Genomic DNA, 20,417 nt, shown 5'->3' on the forward strand with positions numbered 1-20,417 from the left:
GGGAGACAGGGAGAGGGCCCAGCAAAGGCGGAGGGAGAGATCTTGCTGGACCAAGGAGTGGCTGCTTAAGCGGCCTGCTCGCTCCTACATGCCCCTCCTGGATGAGATCAGGGACAACAACCCGGATGATTACCGCAACTTCCTGCGCATGAATGATGACACCTTCCAGGAGTTGCTGCGTCTGGTGACCCCCCCATACAGAAGCGTGATACCAAATGGCGGGTTCCTATCTTTGCGGAGGAGAGGCTCGTGGCTACCCTGCGGTTCCTTGCTACTGGACAGTCGTTTGAGGACCTGAAGTATGGGACCCGTATCTCTGCGCAGGCTTTGGGACACATCATACCTGAAACCTGCAAGGCTATTATCAAACTGCTTCAGTATAAGTACTGCAAGGTAAGAAAATTACACATCACATTGCTTGTCGTGTAACAAAATTTTTTATTTTGCAAACTGAAATTGCATAAAAAAAATATGTGCTTTTTATTTGAAGACACAACATGGCTGAACTTTTTCAAACAGTATAAAGTTTTCATGATGCAACACATCTGCATCATTACATTTTTGACATAACAAAAATGCTATATATAGCAACAAATGTGGTGCATTTTGATACTACGGCGTTGAGTGGCACCACAGTCAGGGGCACACATGCAACTTGGGGTAGGAAGATGGCTCCCCGGTTCCATCAACCTGCACCAAGTTGCATATGTGCCCCTGGTAGTGGTGCCACGCAACGCCATAGTATCAAAATGCACCACATCTGTTGCTATATACTGTATATCAAGGTCAGCATTTCCATTTGAGAAGCGTAAAAAAATGCCTATGACTTTTTTTAAATATGCAACCAACATGGCTGAACTTTTTCAAACAGTATAAAGTTTTCATAATGAAGCACATGAAATTGTGTAGAAAAAAATATGTGCTTTTTATTTCAAGACATAATTGTATATGTAAAAGCAGAAATAGAATCAACCGAGGTTAGGATCAGGCGCAAGGAGGGCTGTTGTTCTAATGATAGAGCTGCTGCTATAGAAACATGGTTAGTCAAACCTGTGTAAACCTGAAAAAAAACACAGAAAAAAATGTATAGTAGCAGCGCTTGACGTAATGAACTAATCAAATAATGTATTTAAACAATGTTATAACACATGAGGATGGATGGAAAGGTAAAAAAGCATTTATTTAAAAAACACATAAAAATGTATCTTAACTACGCATAAAAAACATTCAGAATCACCAATATAAACTGCTCGAGTGCTAGAGACCATTCCTTAATTAGCATGGACTGCAGATGGGTGTATGAAATGCAATGGAAATAGGCCTGATGGCACAGTCCAGATATAACATTACCACAAAAGCGCCCGCTGGAGGTACCCTGAATAAAGTCCCTGAATAGGGTGATGTTTGCGGGTCCTGAATCCTCACTAGAGTGTGGAGTCCTTAATGTCGAGCAGATGTAAATGAGCACCAGTAGCTAGTCCATTCACCAAGTGGTTGTCCTCTCTGCACAATCGTGTTTGAAGTCCAATAAAGGTCCGGGCACATGAAAAGCAGTTTCCAATGAAAAATTGGTGATTTGAGGTAACACGTAACACGTTTCGCTGCAGGTCCTGCAGCTTTTTCAAAGGTGATCTGACAGTATACAGAGCTGGGGATTTATACCCTTAGTGGCTACTAATTGGCCTGCACCTGTTCAATCCATCACAACTAATCAGTTTGTTAAAAAAAAATACAATCCCCTAATTTCTCTCACAGATCTAGTCGAAATCGAAGGTTAGTACCATTTATATCACAAGTGTATGGGCACCATAACACTGAATTTAACAGTAACAATTTATCTTAAGTATGAATAACTCTGAACTTACACAATATACAAGTTCCCAAAGTAAAGCAACAAAACCTTTTTAACTTATGAGAGCCAGCTGTACTCTTTTACTTTGATGGCCTAATACCCCAAACAGTAGAAGAAAATGGCAGATGTCCCTACTTATGCTGGTGGCCCAGTGTTAATGTGGGAGCTGGACTAACCCTTCACAATCAGTGCCATTTGTTGGGGAGCATAGGTCTAACACCCACCATTCAGATGCTTCAGGCCTTGTACTTGCCTTACAGTGTGGTTAATCATTACATTGCTGGCCTAATTCAATAGTCCCTCATTGCTAATGCCTGCCTAACAAACACACAAACTTTATGTAGGGCCTAGTGCTCAGTATGACAAAGGCCTATTTCCACTTACAGTACTTTACTCAGGGGCAGCACTATAAATAGGACATAATGCCCAATGATCCCTGAGCCCAGTGCCCACCTACTTGATAGCAACACATAGGGTCTAATGTCCAGTATGCCCCAGATGTAGTAGCTACTAAATCAGAGGAAAAAATTGTATATTTATATGGCCTAGTGCCCAACAGCAGTACATGCCTAGTGCTTGCATAACCATGGGGCCCACTATAGAATGCGGGCCTAGTGCCCACTGTAGGCATGGCCCTAGTACCTAAAAGAAACCACAGTGATAATCCTGGTGGCCTAATACAAATACGTACAAAAGCCCAACTGGGGCCCTACTTATTTCTGAAGCTTAGGCTGAGCTTGCATATGCTCCAGTCTTCTCTGTCATTTTCACAAGTTTCTGTAGACTTCGCCTGAGCAGCAAAAGCCAGCCTAATCTCTTGCCTTGGTTGTCACTGCTTCTGGACTTCTGATGGGTTCTGCACCTGTCTTCAACTGAACCGCTGTGGCCTGAATTAAGCAGTTTACCGCAAGTTCAGCTACTCTGCTATCTTCCGTCGTCCCTTCCCTTCCTTTTGCAGCTTTCTGCGCTTTCTGTCATTGAAGCGCCCTTAGTTCTTCACCTCCATCAAACTGAACTCAGCTGCAATGCTCCTGCTAATCAAAAGCCAGCACTAGCAAGCAGAGAGAAAATGCTGCAATCCGAGATTGGCTACTGTTGCCATCTTAGCTTGGGCCTACGATTAGCAGTGATCTCTCCAATGGCAATTTTTTTAAATTGGATAACTCCGATTTGTTGGGCATGAACCTGAACTGGACTTAGCCTGTAGCCGTTCACTCCACTAATCTCTGATCACCCCACTAAACCATGCCGATGCTTCGTAGACAAATGCCTGCCACTGCCCAAAACATTTAGAAAAATACCTATTTTCCCCCTGCTCAGCCTGCCCTCATGTCATTGGAGGAGTTTTAATGGTAGTCCTACAGTATGTATATAGAAAATTAAGTCTTTGCAAGTCATGGACCTGCAAGTTTTCCTTAATTTTATATACAGTACTATGTATCACATTGTGCTATACTATACTGTACATTTATAGCTCTTTGAACTGTTGGACTTACTTGCCACTAATGTTTTTGCCAACTGGTGGTATGCAATGATTTCTTATCTTAAACATCTAACAATAAAAATATATCTAATAAAATAAAAAAATGAATGTGTCAGTGCATTTCTGCACCCACTTTATCTACGCTTTTGACTCATTTCATACTAAATCTACACCCGTTGAGCCTACACTGCTTTTCTCACCTGCATTTCTGCAATTCTTCTGCTCTGATTCCCTTACAGTCTCATCTCCTACTTCCACATTCCCTCAACCTATTTACCTACTTAACACTATGTCAAGGCTTTCTTATACTCCCCACATCACTCAGTGTCTACCTAATAATGTATCTTTATCCTTCCACCCTAGTCTCCTACACCTCCTCCTCTTTCTCCCCTCCATCCCGCTGTTTCCTTCCCCCTCCTTTCCTGTTACCCCACTTTCATTTACCTCTGCCCCATGGTCCTGCTACCCCACAACTCAGCCCTGCTCCCTCTCTCCCTTCCCTGTCACCTCCCCACACCCCCATCCAGGGACGGATCTAGACATTTCTTTTAGGGGGGGCGGTTTAAGAATCTATGCGGACTCCTCCCCTCTCTACTCATTACTCCTCCCACTTCTAGTCCAGCCCCTCCCAAACACAAAATATTAAACTTTCAAAGCAATGGGGAATTTAGCTGTTTTTGTGTGTGAGATAAGAGTAGTATTTTATTTTTTATTAAATTGTATTGTGATGCTAACTAATAAATGAGCAGCAGTGGGGGTCAGGGTGAAAGTCTGTGGCTGCACCTAAGAAAGGTGTACAGAACTGCCCATAGTCTGTCTGAGAGGAGACATGTCTCATGTTACAAGCAGGCTGCACAGACCTCTCTCTTCACCCAGTGCTGCTGCTATCACACAGAATGCATGTCTCTCTTCACTGATTGCTGAAGTCTGACCTGTAAGCAGACATCAGCTAAGTTGCCCAGTGCACACATACGGGACACTGACCTCCGTTACAAGCTGCAGACAAGGAGATTGGAATTTCTGGGGGGAGAAGGAAGGTGAGGAGGGGGGCTCCTCTTGCAGCTCAGTCAGGAGACATGATGCAGGGCAGACACTGGTGAGACGCGAGAGACTCCCAATCCCAGTAATGCTTTGCAACAGGCTGACCAGGCTCACACACAGGGAGACCAGGGGAGAGAGGAGGAGCAGGGGAGGAAGGCCAGCTCTGATTGGCTTGGACTCGGGAGAGCTCTCTCCTCCCTCTGCACAAGTGCTCAGCTCAATCCCGTCTATCTGTCTCACCCAGCTGTGACTCGCTCTGCTGTGGGAGGGGCTAATGCAGATCTCCGGTACACTGTGTGCACAGCAGCACATGGAATGGAGCTGTATGTTAGGGGGGGCGGTCGCCCCGTTCGCCCCCCCCTAAATCCGGCCCTGCCCCCATCCACATCACACTGACCTCCCTCCCTGCCCACCTCCACCAGTTTCCCCTCCTAGCTCAGGCACACGTACCATCACTAGTCTCTCATCATCCCTGCCCTCAAAGTTAATCTCACCTCATCGCTACAGCAAACCTGATAATCTCATTCACATCTCTCCCACAAACTCATACCCCCTATCCTGTGCCCTCTGGAATGCCAGATCTGTTTGCAACAAACTGGTCCCCACTCATGACCTTTTCATTTCCAACTCCCTACACCTACTAGCCATTACTGAAACTTGGATTACGCCCTCTGACACTACTTCTCCTGCTGCTCTCTCTGCTGGGGGCCTCATATTCACACACACACCCCAACCTGGGGGTTACCATGGGGGTGGTGTTGGGGTCCTTTTACCTTCTAGTTACTCCTACCAACTCATACCACCAGAACCATCCCTTACATTCTCTACATTTGAGGTCCATGCCATACGCCTCTTCCAACCAGTCCATCTTAGAGTCGCTGTCATTTACCGCCCCCCTGGCACTGCTTCCAAATTCATCGACAACTTTGCATCCTGGCTTCCTCACTTCCTCTCTTCTGACATTCCCTCCATTATCCTTAGCGATTTCAACATCCCTATTGACATCCCCACACAATCCCCTGCCTCTAAACTCCTTAACCTCACCTCTTCACTTGGTCTCTCCCAGTGGACCTCCTCACCCTCCCATGTTAATGGGAGCTCACTGGATCTGGTCTTCACTCACCGCTGTGATATTTCTGATTTTTCCAACTCCCCATTTCCCCTCTCTGACCACCACCTGCTCTCCTTTAACCTATCTCTCTCGATTTACCCATCTCTACCTCCTAAGGCTACCATCACTAAGCGTAACATTGAAGCTATTGACACCACATTCCTTTCCTCACTGTTTGACTCACTTCTCTCTCCTATTCTCTCTCTCTCATGCCCTGAACAAGCCACTTCCACATACAATGCATCCCTTACTTCTGCTCTTAACTCTGTTCAGATATCTGCAAAAATGCTCACGTACTGCTGAGCAACACTGGAGGAAATCACGCTCTAAGGCAGACTTCCTCCATTTCAAACTTATGCTCTCATCCTTCAGTGCTGCCCTTTCTCTTGCTAAACAGTCATACTTCAAGAACCTCATCTCCTCCCAGTCTTCCAACCCCCGGCGCCTCTTTGCCACTCTCAACTCACTCCTCTGCCCACCTCCACCTCGTCTTCCTTCCTCACTCTCTGCTCTTGACTTTGCCACTTACTTCACATCCAAAATTGACTCCATACGTCAGGACATCACATCACACCAGACCATCAGTAACCAGCTTTCTCCCATCCCTTACCATCCCTCCCCTTCCCTCGCACCTACTCTGACATCTTTCTCCCATGCATCTGGAGAGGAAGTCATGGCCCTCATTCGTTCCTGTCCCCTCACCACCTCCCCACTTGACCCTATCACCTCTCGCCTCCTCCGCTACCTCTCTCCTTCTGCTTGTTCCCATCTTTCCCACTTTCTCAATCTATCCCTCTCATCAGGCACTGTCTCCTCTGCCTTCAAGCATGCACTCATCTCTCCTATTCTTAAAAAACCAACCCTTGATCCAAACACTCTCTCCAACTACCGACCCATCTCTCTCCTCCCTTTTGCCTCCAAACTCCTTGAGCGTATTGTCTACAACCACCTTACTTCCTTTCTTTCCACACACTCACTGCTTGACCCATTCCAGTCTGGCTTCCGTCCTCTCCACTCCACTGAAACTGCCCTTACAAAAGTATGCAATGACCTCCATGCTGCTAAATCTAAGGGACATTACTCTCTACTTATTCTACTTGATCTGCCTGCTGCTTTTGACACTGTGGACCATCCTCTCCTACTGCAAATTCTTCACTCCATTGGTCTGCATCACACTGCCCTATCTTGGCTGTCATCCTACCTTTCTGACCGTTCTTTCTCTGTCTCCTCTCATGACTCCACCTCCCCCTCACTTCCACTAACTGTAGGGGTACCCCAAGGTTCTGTCCTTGGTCCTCTTCTCTTCTCTCTCTATACGTCCTCACTAGGTAAGCTCATTAGTTCTTTTGGTTTCCAATATCATCTCTATGCTGATGACACCCAAATCTATCTTTCCTCTCCAGACCTCTCCCCTGCTCTCCTCACTCGTATCTCCAACTGTCTCTCTGCTACCTCTTCCTGGATGTCCCAGCGCTTTCTTAAACTTAACATGTCTAAGACCGAGCTGATCATCTTCCCTCCCTCCCGCATAACCTCACCTCCTAGAATCTCATTATCTATTGATGGCACTACTATGTCCTCTAGCCCCCAAGTGCGCTGTCTTGTAGTAATCCTTGACTCCTCCCTCTCCTTCAAACCACACATTCAGCAGCTCTCACAAACCTGCCATTTTCATCTAAAAAATATTTCCAGGATCAGACCCTTTCTGACCCAGGATGCTACTTAGACTCTTATCCACTCACTGGTCATCTCCAGACTGGACTTCTGTAATCTGCTCCTGATTGGCATTCCTGACAGATATCTCTCTCCACTCCAATCTAGCCTCAATGCTGCTGCCCGGCTCATCTTCCTCACCAAACGCACTACGTCCACCTCTCCTCTCTTACTAGACCTTCACTGATTCCCCTTCCCTTTCAGAATCTATTTCAAGCTTCTCACACTTGCTTACAAAGCCCTCACCCACTCCTCTCCCATCTACATCTCTGACCTTATCTCCCTTTACACTCCCACCCGTCCTCTTCGCTCTGCTAATGCACGCCGACTCTCCTGCCTACGGATTACTTCCTCCCACTCCTACCTCCAAGATTTTTCACGTGCTGCACCACTTCTCTGGAATTCCCTACCTCTCCCCCTCAGACTCTCCACCTCTCTACAAAATGTCAAACGTGCTCTCAAGACCCACTTCTTCACCAAACGCAGCCATATCTCATTCAAACCCTCTGTTCTACGCTCTCTATGTACCCATCTGTGTCACCCCTGTATGTCTACCCCTCCCCTTTAGAATGTAAGCTCTCACGAGCAGGGACCTCTTCCCTCATGTGCTTATCCTTTCTTACTTTAATATTCTTCAACTGCACCAAATCCATCAGTCTTCTGCCACCTGATACTTATTCCAGTGTCATCTACTGATGTAACTATGTTTATTTACCCTGTACTTGTCCTATACTGTCATCAACTGTAAGTTGCTGTTTTCCTGGTTGATTATTTGTTTATGTACTCTGTAATTGGGCACTGCGGAACCCTTGTGGCGCCATATAAATAAAGGATAATAATAATAATAATAATAATGGGGTTTTGTTTTATTTCTATACAACTGAGCAGGTTTACATACATATCACAATCAACACAGGGGATTCTGTCAGCTCTGGAAGTATTGCAGGCAGCATAGAACAAAGTGCTATCTTAGGTACTGTATATCTGTATGTCTTTGCTGCTGTTAAATAATCTAAACCTTTTCGTTGTATAGTTTCTTCTACAGTATATATATATATATATATATATATATATATATATTTCTCAATGTCAAAAGACTACAATTCATATTGTACTAATTAGTATTTCAGGTTTCCTATTCCTCTTTGAAAGATTGTTGTTTCTTTTTTTTATGAAACATGAGTATGTGACTTTTTTTGTAGTCTATCAATATATAAAATAATCAGAGCCACATGGACTGTATGAAAGCAGGACGAACAGAAAGAATTCACCTTTTATACGTTGTGTGCAGCTGATTTTGTTTATAACCGAGTAAAAGTTGTTTATGGTGGAAAGCCTAAATATGCATATTAATTAAAATCCAAACCATTGGTTTACATGTTTTCAATCAAATTTAAAAAGCCAACTTAAGTTAACATCAATTTATTTTCTTTATACTGCTTTACCATATATATTTGTTGAGGTGGTTAGAAATAAAAAAAAAATTACAAACACACAATCATCATTTCATTATCACTATTTACATTTCTAAACAATTTTGTACTAAGCAGTAAAGGTAAAAGCCACAAAGTAGATAAAAGCTAAGTGTCTGATTCAGAGATGTACGTTAATTTGATGTTAGCACACATCTCCAATGTTATAAGCTCTGCACATGGGCAGATATGGGTCAGTGATGTCACTTGCAGTGCGCTAAAGAAGAGAACTGGCCAAGGGAGCAGGGAGCCACCCAGGGGAGGAGACAGACAGCCAAAGGAGGAGACAACCAGCCAGTGGAGGGGAGAACCGAGTGAAGGAGGAGAGAGCTGGCTGAAGGAGGGAACAACTGGCTAGGAGAGGGGGGAACCATCTGGGGAGGAGAAAAGCAGCCATTTGAGCAGAGAGATGGCCGAGTAAGAAGAGAATTGGCCACTGGAGGAGAGAGTCAGCCGGGGAACTGGAGAGTCTGGAGAAAAACAGGAAGAAAATGCCCTTTCCCTGTTTTCTCTAATTCATCAGGTTACAAAGACACATAACGCTTCGAGAGTTGGAGTTATGTTTGTGAAAAAATATGGAAGAAGCTCTCATTCCCTCATCTACAGTATATAAATACTGTTCCTGCACACCCCCATTAAATCCAATGGAGGCTACAGGATTATGAAACGAAAGGCAAAGAAATCAATTTTCTAAATATATAGAGAGAAAAATATAGCTTTCTCCAGCTAAAATGCTGGAGAAAAGCTGTTTTTAAGGGTTCTATTCATGTAAAAATATGTTAACTTTTCATTACATATCGCATCACTTCAATGCAACATATAGCTTTGTTTGGTTTAAATCCATGTATTCAGTACTTACCTTTCTTGTGATGCGATCCAATAACCAGGGCTCCAACAATGCAGTCTTCTCCGGCGGTCCTCTGTATTTGGTAAGTCTCTCCCTTCTGCACATGCTTTGGTCACTGGATCATCTCACCGAGTAGCAGCTGTGGAGCTATGCAAAAGGGGATAGTGGAAGGCAAGAGGCAGTTAAGAGGTGGTGTCCCGACATATACATGTGTTGGGTTACCTAACTAAGATATAGCGGCTTCTGGTGTGGGGTAGAACTAGTGGGCAGTTAAGAGGAAGTGACCTGGAATATGCATTTGTCAGGTGACCTTAGTAATGGCGGCGGGGGGAAGGGGCTGAGCAAAGCAGCACTGGGGCTGTGGACAGACAGTAGGAGGTGACCTGGCATATGCATATGGTCTAGTTTCCTCTGATTTGCTGCTTTCACTGCTCTTATCCCCAAACTAGCAGACAGAGAGCACAGCCAATAGACTGCCAAGGCATTAATATCAATATTAATGGGGCACTACACACAACCTAGAGCTCCTTCTGAGGGCAGCATTATTTATTTTTATTTTAATGCCAATATTTTAATCACACATAACATTAACCCTTTTTTTCATTGGTGCACTGTCAGTCACACTGGTGCTGTTTAGCTGGCCATACGCTTATGCGACATCTCGGAGGGGAGAAGTCGCATGCGATCACCCTTGGACCGCCGGGCAGCTTCCCGGTAGCAGGATCGCATATGATACATCGTAGTCCTTTTGCATACAATGTATTGTACAGTATGTGACCCCAGCCAAGCCTGCCGGTAAAATATATCTATAGTGCAGTACTTCTGATCTAGGGGCTCCGATCCAATGCATTGGATCGGATCGGAGGTAAAACACATGTGATTTGCCAGTTTTCTTTCAATTTATCGGCCTGAAACGTCGGAATCGGATGAAATCGGGCAAAATTGCACTAATGTATGGGGACTTTAAGCCCACACAGTATAGCCCAGAGCTCCTAATACAAGGGCAGCATTAAGCCTTGGTGCACACTGGTGGTGTTTTGTCACAGCCTACAGTGCTGCCCAGAGATCCTAATACAGGGCAGCAATAGCCCTTTACTGGAGCTGTAACTACCCACAGTTCAGCTCAGAGCTCCCACAGTGCAGTCCAGTGCTTCTAATAGTAATACAGGGCAGCAGTGAGGCACACTGGTGGCCATAAAAGTTTTTGGTGCATGCCACCATTACTATAATATAAGCACTGTGGGAGTTGCAGTGTGAAGTTGTCAATTGTTAAAAAATAAATATAAAAAAACAAAAACAAAAAACAAAGAAAAAAAGTGTGTGTGTTTAGGGCCATGTAGTGGTATGGTGTTCATGCTTAGTAGTTGCCATGCCACTGCATTAATATAAATGCTGTGCGAGTCACTGTATGAAATTGTCAATTGTTAAAAAAACAAAAACTTTTTTTTGTGAAACTTCTGTGTATTCAGGACTAGGCTGTGTCACCGCATTAATAATATAAGCACTGTGAATCGCAGGGTGAAGTTGTTGTCAATTGTTAAAAAATAAATCTTAAGAATTAAAATAAAAACAAATAAAAATAAATTGTGTGTGTTCAGGGCCAGGTCGTGCCACCATGTTAATAATATAAGCACTGTGTGAGTTGCAGTGTGATTTTTTTTTGGTAGAAAATGTTGTGTGTGTTCAGGGCCATGCAATGGCATTGTGTCACAATAGTGCTTAGTAGGTGCCATGACACCGCATTAATAATAGAAGTGCTCTGATTTGTTATGGATCACAATCAGTCAACAGAAGAGCAGGAGTAGCAACCAAGTGATAGTGCTGCGGATGTTCCCAGGAAAAAACTAACCTTTTCCCAGAGACCCACTAGTAATGAGGATGAGTCCACAACATTTTGACATCTGGTCAGGTTTCAAAGAATTGCCCAACATTAGTAGCACCTCTATTGTGACTCAATCTGATATGGTAACCATCCGTAGAATGGTGGTGAATTATTTAAATGTCATTGTACAAATGAGCATGTCAAACAGTTCCTTTGACTACCGGGAGAAAAAGAAGACAATTTGGATCCCTTTGTACAAACATGCTATGCTTTACTTAAGATGCCCATCCTCCAGTGTGTTCTCGGAAAAACTTTTCAGTACAGCTGGGAACTTTGTGAGCAATTGACATATGAGTCTACATCCTCAAAATGTGGAAAAGATGAAGTTCATAAAAATAAACCACAAATTCCCTGCGTAAGACCTTTCCCACCAATGATGTCAAAATACAAGGATTTCTGTAATAGTGATGATGGTGTTAACACAGGGTAAGGATGAGGGTGATAATGACAACATCTTACCACTGTAGAGAAGAGATAATTAACAAAACAACACTGTAAGCTGTTTTAAACACATTGGTACATTCTTTTGTGGGGCCCAAACAAACCAAGAACTTCAGTCCCTGAAGTATTTGGCTTGTTAAACTGTGCATGTCATTTTTAATATCCAACATAATGGTGGGTGAGAGGCCTCAAGAACAATTCAATCTTGCACCACTTTTCTTTTCTGTCACTGCTGTGTGGCAATGTTTCATAGATGTGCTATAAGCTGTGTGTGTTTGTGCTGCTGCTCTGTTGCTTATTAACCAGCCAGCTTGCTGCAGCCTTTGGTCAATATTGGAGAAAACAATATTATGAGTTGTATGGTGGTCAAAATGACTTGAAAATTAATGTTATTGAGGTTAATACTGTAGGAACAAAACAGGCCCAAATGACATGATTTTAGCTGTTTTTAGCATTTAAAAAAATACAGATACAAAACCAAAACACATAAGGGCAATCTTGAAAAATTAGAAGCAAAATACAAAAATAATACAGATCCAAAACAAAACATCGGTACTTTGAGCTGTGTACTGCAGGTCCATTAGGTCCTGAATAAGGCCAATATTTGTATTACATTGTTATTGGGCTCTATTCCCTTCATACACAGTTGGTGGAAGATAATCGGTGTAACATAGCAACATAGAATTTGACGTCAAAGCTTTAGGTAACCTCAACCCTATTTGATCCTTAGTTATTTGTAAGGATATTCATATTCCTATACCAAGCATGTTTAAATTGCTCTACTGACTTCCCTCAACCACTTCTGGGAGGAATCTATTCCATTCATCTATTACTCTTTCTGTGTAGTGGTTTTTCCTTAAGTTTCCTCTAAACCTACTTCCCTCCAGTTTCAGCGCATGTCCTCATGTTCTAATACTTATCTTCCTTTGAAGAATATTTGCCTCCTGGACCTTGTTAACCCTTCACTGCTGACGCTGGGTATGTGAGACCAAGTCATTCTGATTGTTGTTCTATCTGGTCAATTTTTGAAGAAGAGGCAATACACTTTTCAGTAATTTCGTATCATTTTGTTTACTGTCCGTTGACAGATAAAGCATAACGATGTGCTAGTTGCGATTGCTGCAAGAGCCCTTCCTTTGTCTGCCAGGTCTGGGAGACCCAGCATCAGTACTGAAGTAACTCTTTTGAGTGCCTGTAGTCACTGCTGTATGGAGAAATTGCCACCGGCAAGAAAACGAGGAAGATGCAGCAAATGCGTCAACGAGGATAGAAAAACACAATATTACTGAAGTTATTCCTGATCAATAGCCATAGAGTTCCTGGAACAACGCAGAAATTCAAATGGGTCTCTCCAGCGTCCACGTTTATGTCACAAAATTTGGCATCACTACTGGAGAGTTAAACCTCTTGATATATTTGAAAGTTTCTGTCATGTTCCTCTTTTTTCTTCTCTGCTTCAAATTATACATATTCAGATCTTTTAGTCTTTCCTGTTACGTTTTGTTGTGTAGATTATGTACCATTTTAGTTTCCCTTCTTTCTGTGCTCTTGAATGTATTTATATCTTTCTGGAGATATGGTCTCCAGATCTGAATACAGTATTCCAGATGAGGTAGCATAACCTATGCATTACATAATTATTTCTTTTTCTCCTGCTGATTCCTTTCCCTATACAACCAAGCATCTGACTTGACTTTCTCATTGCTTTGGTACATTGCTTCCCAGCCTTTAACTCACTTGAAATAGTGACTACTAGTTCCCTTTCCTCCTCAATAGTTGTCATGTTCTAGACCATTCTTCAAGTCTATATAGATCCTCAATCATTTGTTTTACCCCTCCTGGCATGTCTACCCTGTTGCATATCTTTGTGTCATCTGCAAAAAGGTATACTTTCCTTTCAATAGCATTTGCAATGCAACCAACATAGATATTAAAGATCACTGGGGTATTCAACTGGTAGCAATTCCCTCCTTAGAAGGCACTTCATTTACTACAACTGTCTGTTCCCAATCTTGCAACCAGGTTCTTATCCATACAACTGTTTTATAATCCGATCCCACGCTTTTGAGTTTATTTAGCAGTTTGTGATGTGGGTCCACCTTACTAAAGTCTAGATATGCTACATCTACTTCTTTCTATGATCTATTATTTTGGTCACGGAGTCCAAAAAAGCAATACTATTTGTTTGGCATGATCTCCCCCCAGCAGGTATCCTGTAAGTTGTTGGATTCAAGATATTCCACAACTCTTTTAATAGTGTTTCCTTTACTTTCTCTAGAACTGATGTAAGGCTTACTGGTGCTGTGGTTCTATATTTGCTCTTTTCCAGTCCTCTGGAACTACTCCTGTAGCTAGTGACTGGTTGAATAATTCTGTTAATGGTGCTACCAGCACATCTTTAAGCTTTTTTAGTATCCTTGGATGTAACCCATCTGGCCCCATTGATTTATCTACTTTCAGTTTTGAGAGTTCTGTTAGGATCTTCTCCTCTGAAAATGTACTTTATTTATTTATTTATTTATTCATTTATTTATTTATTAAGTTTATTTTATAGCACAGCAAATTCCGTTGCACTTTACAATTGCACTTTCATCCACCTTATTTTTATGAATGTACTGCAACTTAACTGTGGCCCCTTCTGTAGTCAATACTGAGCAAAAATAATTATTTAGACGATCTGCTATTACCTTATGTCCCTCAACCAAACTCTCGCTCTCTGTCTTAGGTCTTATTATTCCTCCGTTTGATTTTCTCTTTTCATTTATATACTTAAAAATACAGTTTTACCCCCTTTATCAACTGACTGGAACATTTTCTCCTCAGCTTCTGCCTTTGAATGCCTGATCAACTTCTTACCCGACTTCTCTCTGGCAAGGTACACCTCTCTGCTGTTATTATTTTGAATCTGCTTGTATTTCCTAAAGGCCATCTTTTTTGCTTTCACACTAGTAGATAACTCTTTTGGAAACCGCACTGGCTTCCTTTTCCTGGTCTACCAATGAATCACTAACACATTTCCCCATTTTTTCTAAGACAGTCTTCCTAAAATCTGTCTTTATACCAAACCACTCCTTGATGGTCACTGGATCCTAGTTTCTCACCCACACATACAGTATGTCTGATGTCCTGTCATCATTGGTGAATACTAAATCTAATATTGTGTCCTTGCGAGTTGCCTCCATCACCAATTGCACGATTCAGACTTGATTAAAACCTGATCACTGCCATAGGCGTGCGCACGGGGGGTGCCTGGTGCGCACAGGCACCCCCTAATGTCTGGCACCCCTCACACTGCCTGCTGCAGCACAGTGACCGCCGAGCCTTCAGCTCATTCCTCTGGCCCCCCCCACCACTGCACCCTGCACCCGCTAATACATGCTGACATTGCTGAATGCACATTATGTGCGGCGGCCTCACAGGGGGGGACTGACGTTACCTGATGATGTCATACCGTGCATCCGCCTGTGCTCTCTTCCTGGTGCTGTACTCTCCTCCCAGCCATTTTCTCCCGCCTGTGCTCTCAATCATGTGTGCGGCCACAGCCAGCGTTCCTCTCATGGGGACTCGGAACCACCGCCGAAGGAAACATTCTGCTGATGCAGTTCAGCAGAGACTCTTTCACAGAGACAGACTGTAAGTCACTATTCATGGCATCTTGGGTTCCATTAGCAATAGCCACAGTTTTATGGCCATATCCATCAATATCCTTTACTGTATTAGAGATCCCGTGAAACAAAAAGTGCAAAGATAATAAACAATACAAACTGGATGTGACATCAGCATTGGAAGTATAATTTTTTTTGTCTTGCTGTTAAACCTATGCCACCAGTGGTGAATTTGCCATAATTTACCTGAGGCACGTGGTGTGTGGCGTAACGTGAATTTCGGCTCATACTGTGTGGCGTAATGTGAATATGGCTCATACCATGAGGCGTAATGTGAATTTGGCTCATACTGTGTGCTGTAATGTAAATTTCGGCTCATACTGTGTGGTGTATTGTGAATTTGGCTCATACTTTGTGGCATAATGTGAATTTCGGCTCATAATGTGTGGCGTTTTGTGAATTTTGGCTCATACTTTGTGGCGTAATGTGAATCTGGCTCATACTGTGTTGTGAAATGTGAATTTCGGCTCATACTGTGTGATGTCATGTGAATAAGGGGCACTACTGTCAGTAACTGTGAGCTTGGGGACATGTGTGACAAATGCTGGTCTCCTGCATATATAGAGAATCTGAAGGCATAGAAACAGTCAAATATAGCTCTGATGGCATGTGTAAATGTTAAACTTGTGTTATGTTAAAGCTGAAATGTTTGGCCCCGTAAATCTCCTGTACTTTACAGAGTGGCCCACTCAAAATCAGGGTGTAGGTGCTGGGGGGTGCAAGTGGTGGGGAATGCATATGCACCTAGGCCAGGCATGTCCAAACTGCGGCCCTAGAGTTGTTGAAAAACTACATATCCCAGCATGCCCTGACACAGCTTTAGCATTCTCTGACAGCAAAACTGTGTCAGGGCATGCTGGGATATGTAGTTTCACAACAGCTGGAGGGCCTCAGTTTGGACATGCCTGACCTAGGCTCACCACTCTTTAGTTCCGTGACTGGGTTAGGGATAGGTTGGTGAAGTGAAAGCAGCGATGGGGTGCAGCGGCATCTAGGACTCAGGGTTTTGCCATAGTGGACAGTCAGGACCGGCCGGTGGTCACACTATTATGTTTCATTTTATTTCTCTGGGGTGTATTATATCCACTAGTATTACAGGTTGAGTATCCCTTATCCAAAATTCAAAATCCCACACTTTTGGTTCCCCTACTGAGATAATGACACAAATATATGTATATTATATTAAATATCTACATAATATATCTATATATACACATAATATATAATATATATGACATTATCTCAGTAGGGGACCCAAAAATCTGTATTATGCATCATTTTATTTCTCTGGGGTGTATTATATCCACTTGTATTATTAGAACTAGGGAGAAATTAGATTAAGCCATGTGATTTTACTAAGAGAATGTAAAATAGTGCTAGACACGCCCAAAAGGCGGTGCACCCCTAATAAAATTAGCTGCACACGCCTATGATCACTGCTGTTTGAATTTGCAAGGTAGCTGATTATCGATTGCACGCGCGTGGCCAAACTGCGTTTGGGGGTGGTAAATGGGCGTTTTCTGGGAGTATCCAGAAAAAAGCAGGTGTGCCCAAGCATTTTCAGGGAGGGTGGGTCACATCATCTACGGCCCCGATCAACCTGATTCTGTCGCACTGTAGGAGTAGGTCCTGGGCTACGCACAGACTGGAAAAAACATTCAGTGGTGAGTCAGTTGCGAACAGATTTGCAGCTGACCGGCATTCGCAGAGATTTTTGCAAGGCATATGCAGACTTGCACGGGGCGGGTTTTCACTCTATCTGGGCGGCGACTATCTGATCGCATGCTTCTTCAAATTCACAGAGGAGCGATGAGGTCTGAATTACCCTTTTAGTAATTTCCCACTTATAGCTGAATTTGCAAAAAAACCCTTCCCAATTTACAATTTACCCTTCCAAATCTCCCATGATTATGACCTCTCCTTTTAAAGCCATTTTAGTGATGTCTAGCAACATGTTCGTGTCCAGTTCCTGACCCTTTCTTGGTGCCATTCTCCCATTTTTATGGTCACCCCAAGAACCTCAGTTTTTTTTCAATATTTTGTAAGCATTTATGCTTTTTTCACATATATTGCTACCCTTCCTCCAATTCTTACCACTCTGTCCTTCCTAAATAAATTGTATCCTGATATAGCTATATCCTACTCATTATTCTCCTTGCACTATGACTCTGTAATAGCCACAAGGGCCCTCATTCCGAGCTGTTCGCTCGCTAGCTGCTTTTAGCAGCATTGCAAACGCTAGGCCACCACCCTCTGGAAGTGTATCTTAGCTTAGCAGAATAGCGAACGAAAGAGTAGCAGAATTGCTACTAAATATTTTCTTGCAGTTTCTGAGTAGCTCTAGACCTACTCCTAGATTGCGATCAGCTCGGTCCATTTAGTTCCTGGTTTGACGTCACAAACACACCCTGCGTTCGTCCAGCCACTCCCCCTTTTTTCCAGACACTCCCACGTTTTTCCCTGACACGCCTGCGTTTTTTTAGCACACTCCCGGAAATTGCTCAGTTACCACCCAGAAACGCCCTTTTCCTGTCAATCATTCACCGATCAGCAGTGCGACTGAAAAGCGCCGCACGAACACCAGCAAATTTACTAAGTTTTGTGTAAAATAACTTAGCGCATGCGCGCTGCGTACCATGCGCGTGCGCATTTAGCAACAAATTGCAGCATAGCGAAAATCGGCAACGAGCGAACAACTCGGAATGACCACCAATGTACCTTGTGACTATTGAAATTAGCTCTGCAATTTTGTCTCATAAGCTCCTCACATTTGCACACATAGCTATAAGAATTTTGTTTGTGCATCTGACATTCTTACCTATGTTCAAATATAAGCACTTCCACTCTGCAGTGAGTTGTCACTTGCAATAAAAAAGTTCAAATGGGGGGCATAGTCTAATGGTTACCGGGAGTAGTCGCACCTGACTTGGTCTCCCACATCTGCTGCCAGCGTTGGTTTACCTCTGCTCCTGGGCTCCCACAGTGCTTCCCAACCACAAGTGATCATGGGTCTCTGGTTGCGGCAGCTGCGGCTCACCATGTGACCCTTCAGCAGCTGAGGCCTAGTCGGCTAGTTGAAGTTGCACCCTTTCCTGAAGAGGCATCCCTGGCCATTGAGCTCTGGTCCCACGAATTACGTGAGTGGGACTCCTTAAATGCTGGAATGGTGGCGGGTGGCTCCTAGGCCCTCTGGACCTGAGAATCCCCAGTGGCCCTACCAGAGCTTTGCTATGGAGGGCTGCAGACTTGATTAGACTCCATGGTGCAGGGAGTGCAGCTACTATGGGGCCAAGAGCTGAGGGGGGCCCACCTTCCCTGTCAAAGTTGCATCTGTTACAGTATATGCATTTTTCACCATTGGGTGGTACATAGGGGCCCTTACAAACTTTTGCCTTGGGGCCTACAATATATCTAGTGGACTTGCTCATTATACTGTGGTATAAAATTAACTGGACTGCATTATAATGTTGCCTAATATGAACTGGGGCACTGCAAGGTTGCACAATATGAAGTGGAGGCACTATTGGGCAGTACGGATGGTGTAATGGTTAGCATTACTGCCTCACAGCACTGAGGTCATGGGTTCGATTCCCACCATGGCCCTAACTGTGCGGAGTTTGTATATTCTCCCCATACTTGCGTGGGTTTTCTCCGGGATCTCTAGTTTCTTCCCACAATCCAAAAATATACTGGTAGGTTAATTGGCTCCCAACAAAATTAACCCTAGTGTGAATGTGTCTGTGTGTACATGTGATAGGGAATATAGATTGTAAGCTCCACTGGGGAAGGGACTGATGTGAATGGGCAAATATTCTCTGTAAAGTGCTGCGGAATATGTGTGCGCTATATAAATAACTGGAAAAAATAAATAGTGTGGTATAATATGCATTGGGGGCACGGTAATGTGACATCATATGAACTGGGGACACTGTATTTCACAATGGAAATTGGGGATACTGTGTTGCATAATGTGTACTGACTGCCCTACTATGTGACTATGGGGGTCATCCCGACCTGATCGCAGCTGTGATAAATTTAGCACAGCTACGTTCACTTACACTGACATGCATGTCAGCCCCCCCCCCCGTTCAACTGCAAAAGCATCGCACAGCCGCCCCCTCCCACCCAGCGACTGACTCTGCCTGTCAATCAGGCAGAGGCGATCGCTAGGCAACGATGGCCCTTGGCCATCTGGCATGCACTGGCACACTGTGGCACCAGCGCATGCGCAGTTCTGACCCGATCGCGCGACTACGAAAAACTGCAGCATGCGATCGGGATGGAATGATCCCCATAGTATGAACTAGGGCACTACGATGGTTCAGAAAATAAATTAGGACACTACTATGGGGCATAACATTAACTAATTCACTACTAGAGTGTAGAAAATTGGCTAAGGCACTGATATGGGGCATATAATAAACAACTGCTGCAGAGAAGTTCTTTCTAGAAACAATGGGACAGGGGTCTCTTCAAAATGTTGCTATAGGGCCCTGTGCCTCTTCACTATCAACCAGGAATGCGTGTTACTCTTGTGGAAGTCCCTAGTAACTTCTTTCAGCACATTAGACTTAAAAGCCTTATATGCAGTTACAAGAGGTACTATTGGCAGAAAAAAAGGTAACTTCTAGCTTACTGTGATATTACCCACCTATAATTTCTTAGATCAGATTCCATATCGTTGCTGATCAATAAATTTATTAGGACTGGGAAACCTTGGGTCAACTTTGGTAATCCTAACTCACTTATTTAATCCATTATTATTTTCTGAATCCTGTTTAGACTTCCTACTACATGTATCAGCGCTATAAGAAAAAATTGCAAATATATAATTTTAACCTTATCCTCTTTGCTCTTCTCTTTTATGTGTACACCATGAAGATATGAAACACTGTGTTCTTTCCTATTCA

At 43.5% G+C, this 20,417-nt stretch overlaps 1 long non-coding RNA gene across 1 annotated transcript in view; it reads right to left on the reverse strand.

The window, feature by feature from the left end:
• Nucleotides 1–418: 418 nt before the first annotated feature.
• LOC134933233 (uncharacterized) overlaps nt 419–20,417 on the reverse strand; it is a 40,536-nt gene continuing 20,537 nt past the window's right edge. Inside the window, exons 2-3 of the long non-coding RNA XR_010179646.1 lie at nt 9,532–9,666; nt 419–1,060 (exon numbers count right to left, since the gene is read on the reverse strand). This is a non-coding gene — a long non-coding RNA (uncharacterized LOC134933233). The remainder of the gene's footprint in view (nt 1,061–9,531; nt 9,667–20,417) is intronic.

The sequence above is a fragment of the Pseudophryne corroboree genome, chromosome 6 (assembly GCF_028390025.1).
Source record: "Pseudophryne corroboree isolate aPseCor3 chromosome 6, aPseCor3.hap2, whole genome shotgun sequence".
Taxonomy (NCBI): Eukaryota; Metazoa; Chordata; class Amphibia; order Anura; family Myobatrachidae; genus Pseudophryne; species Pseudophryne corroboree.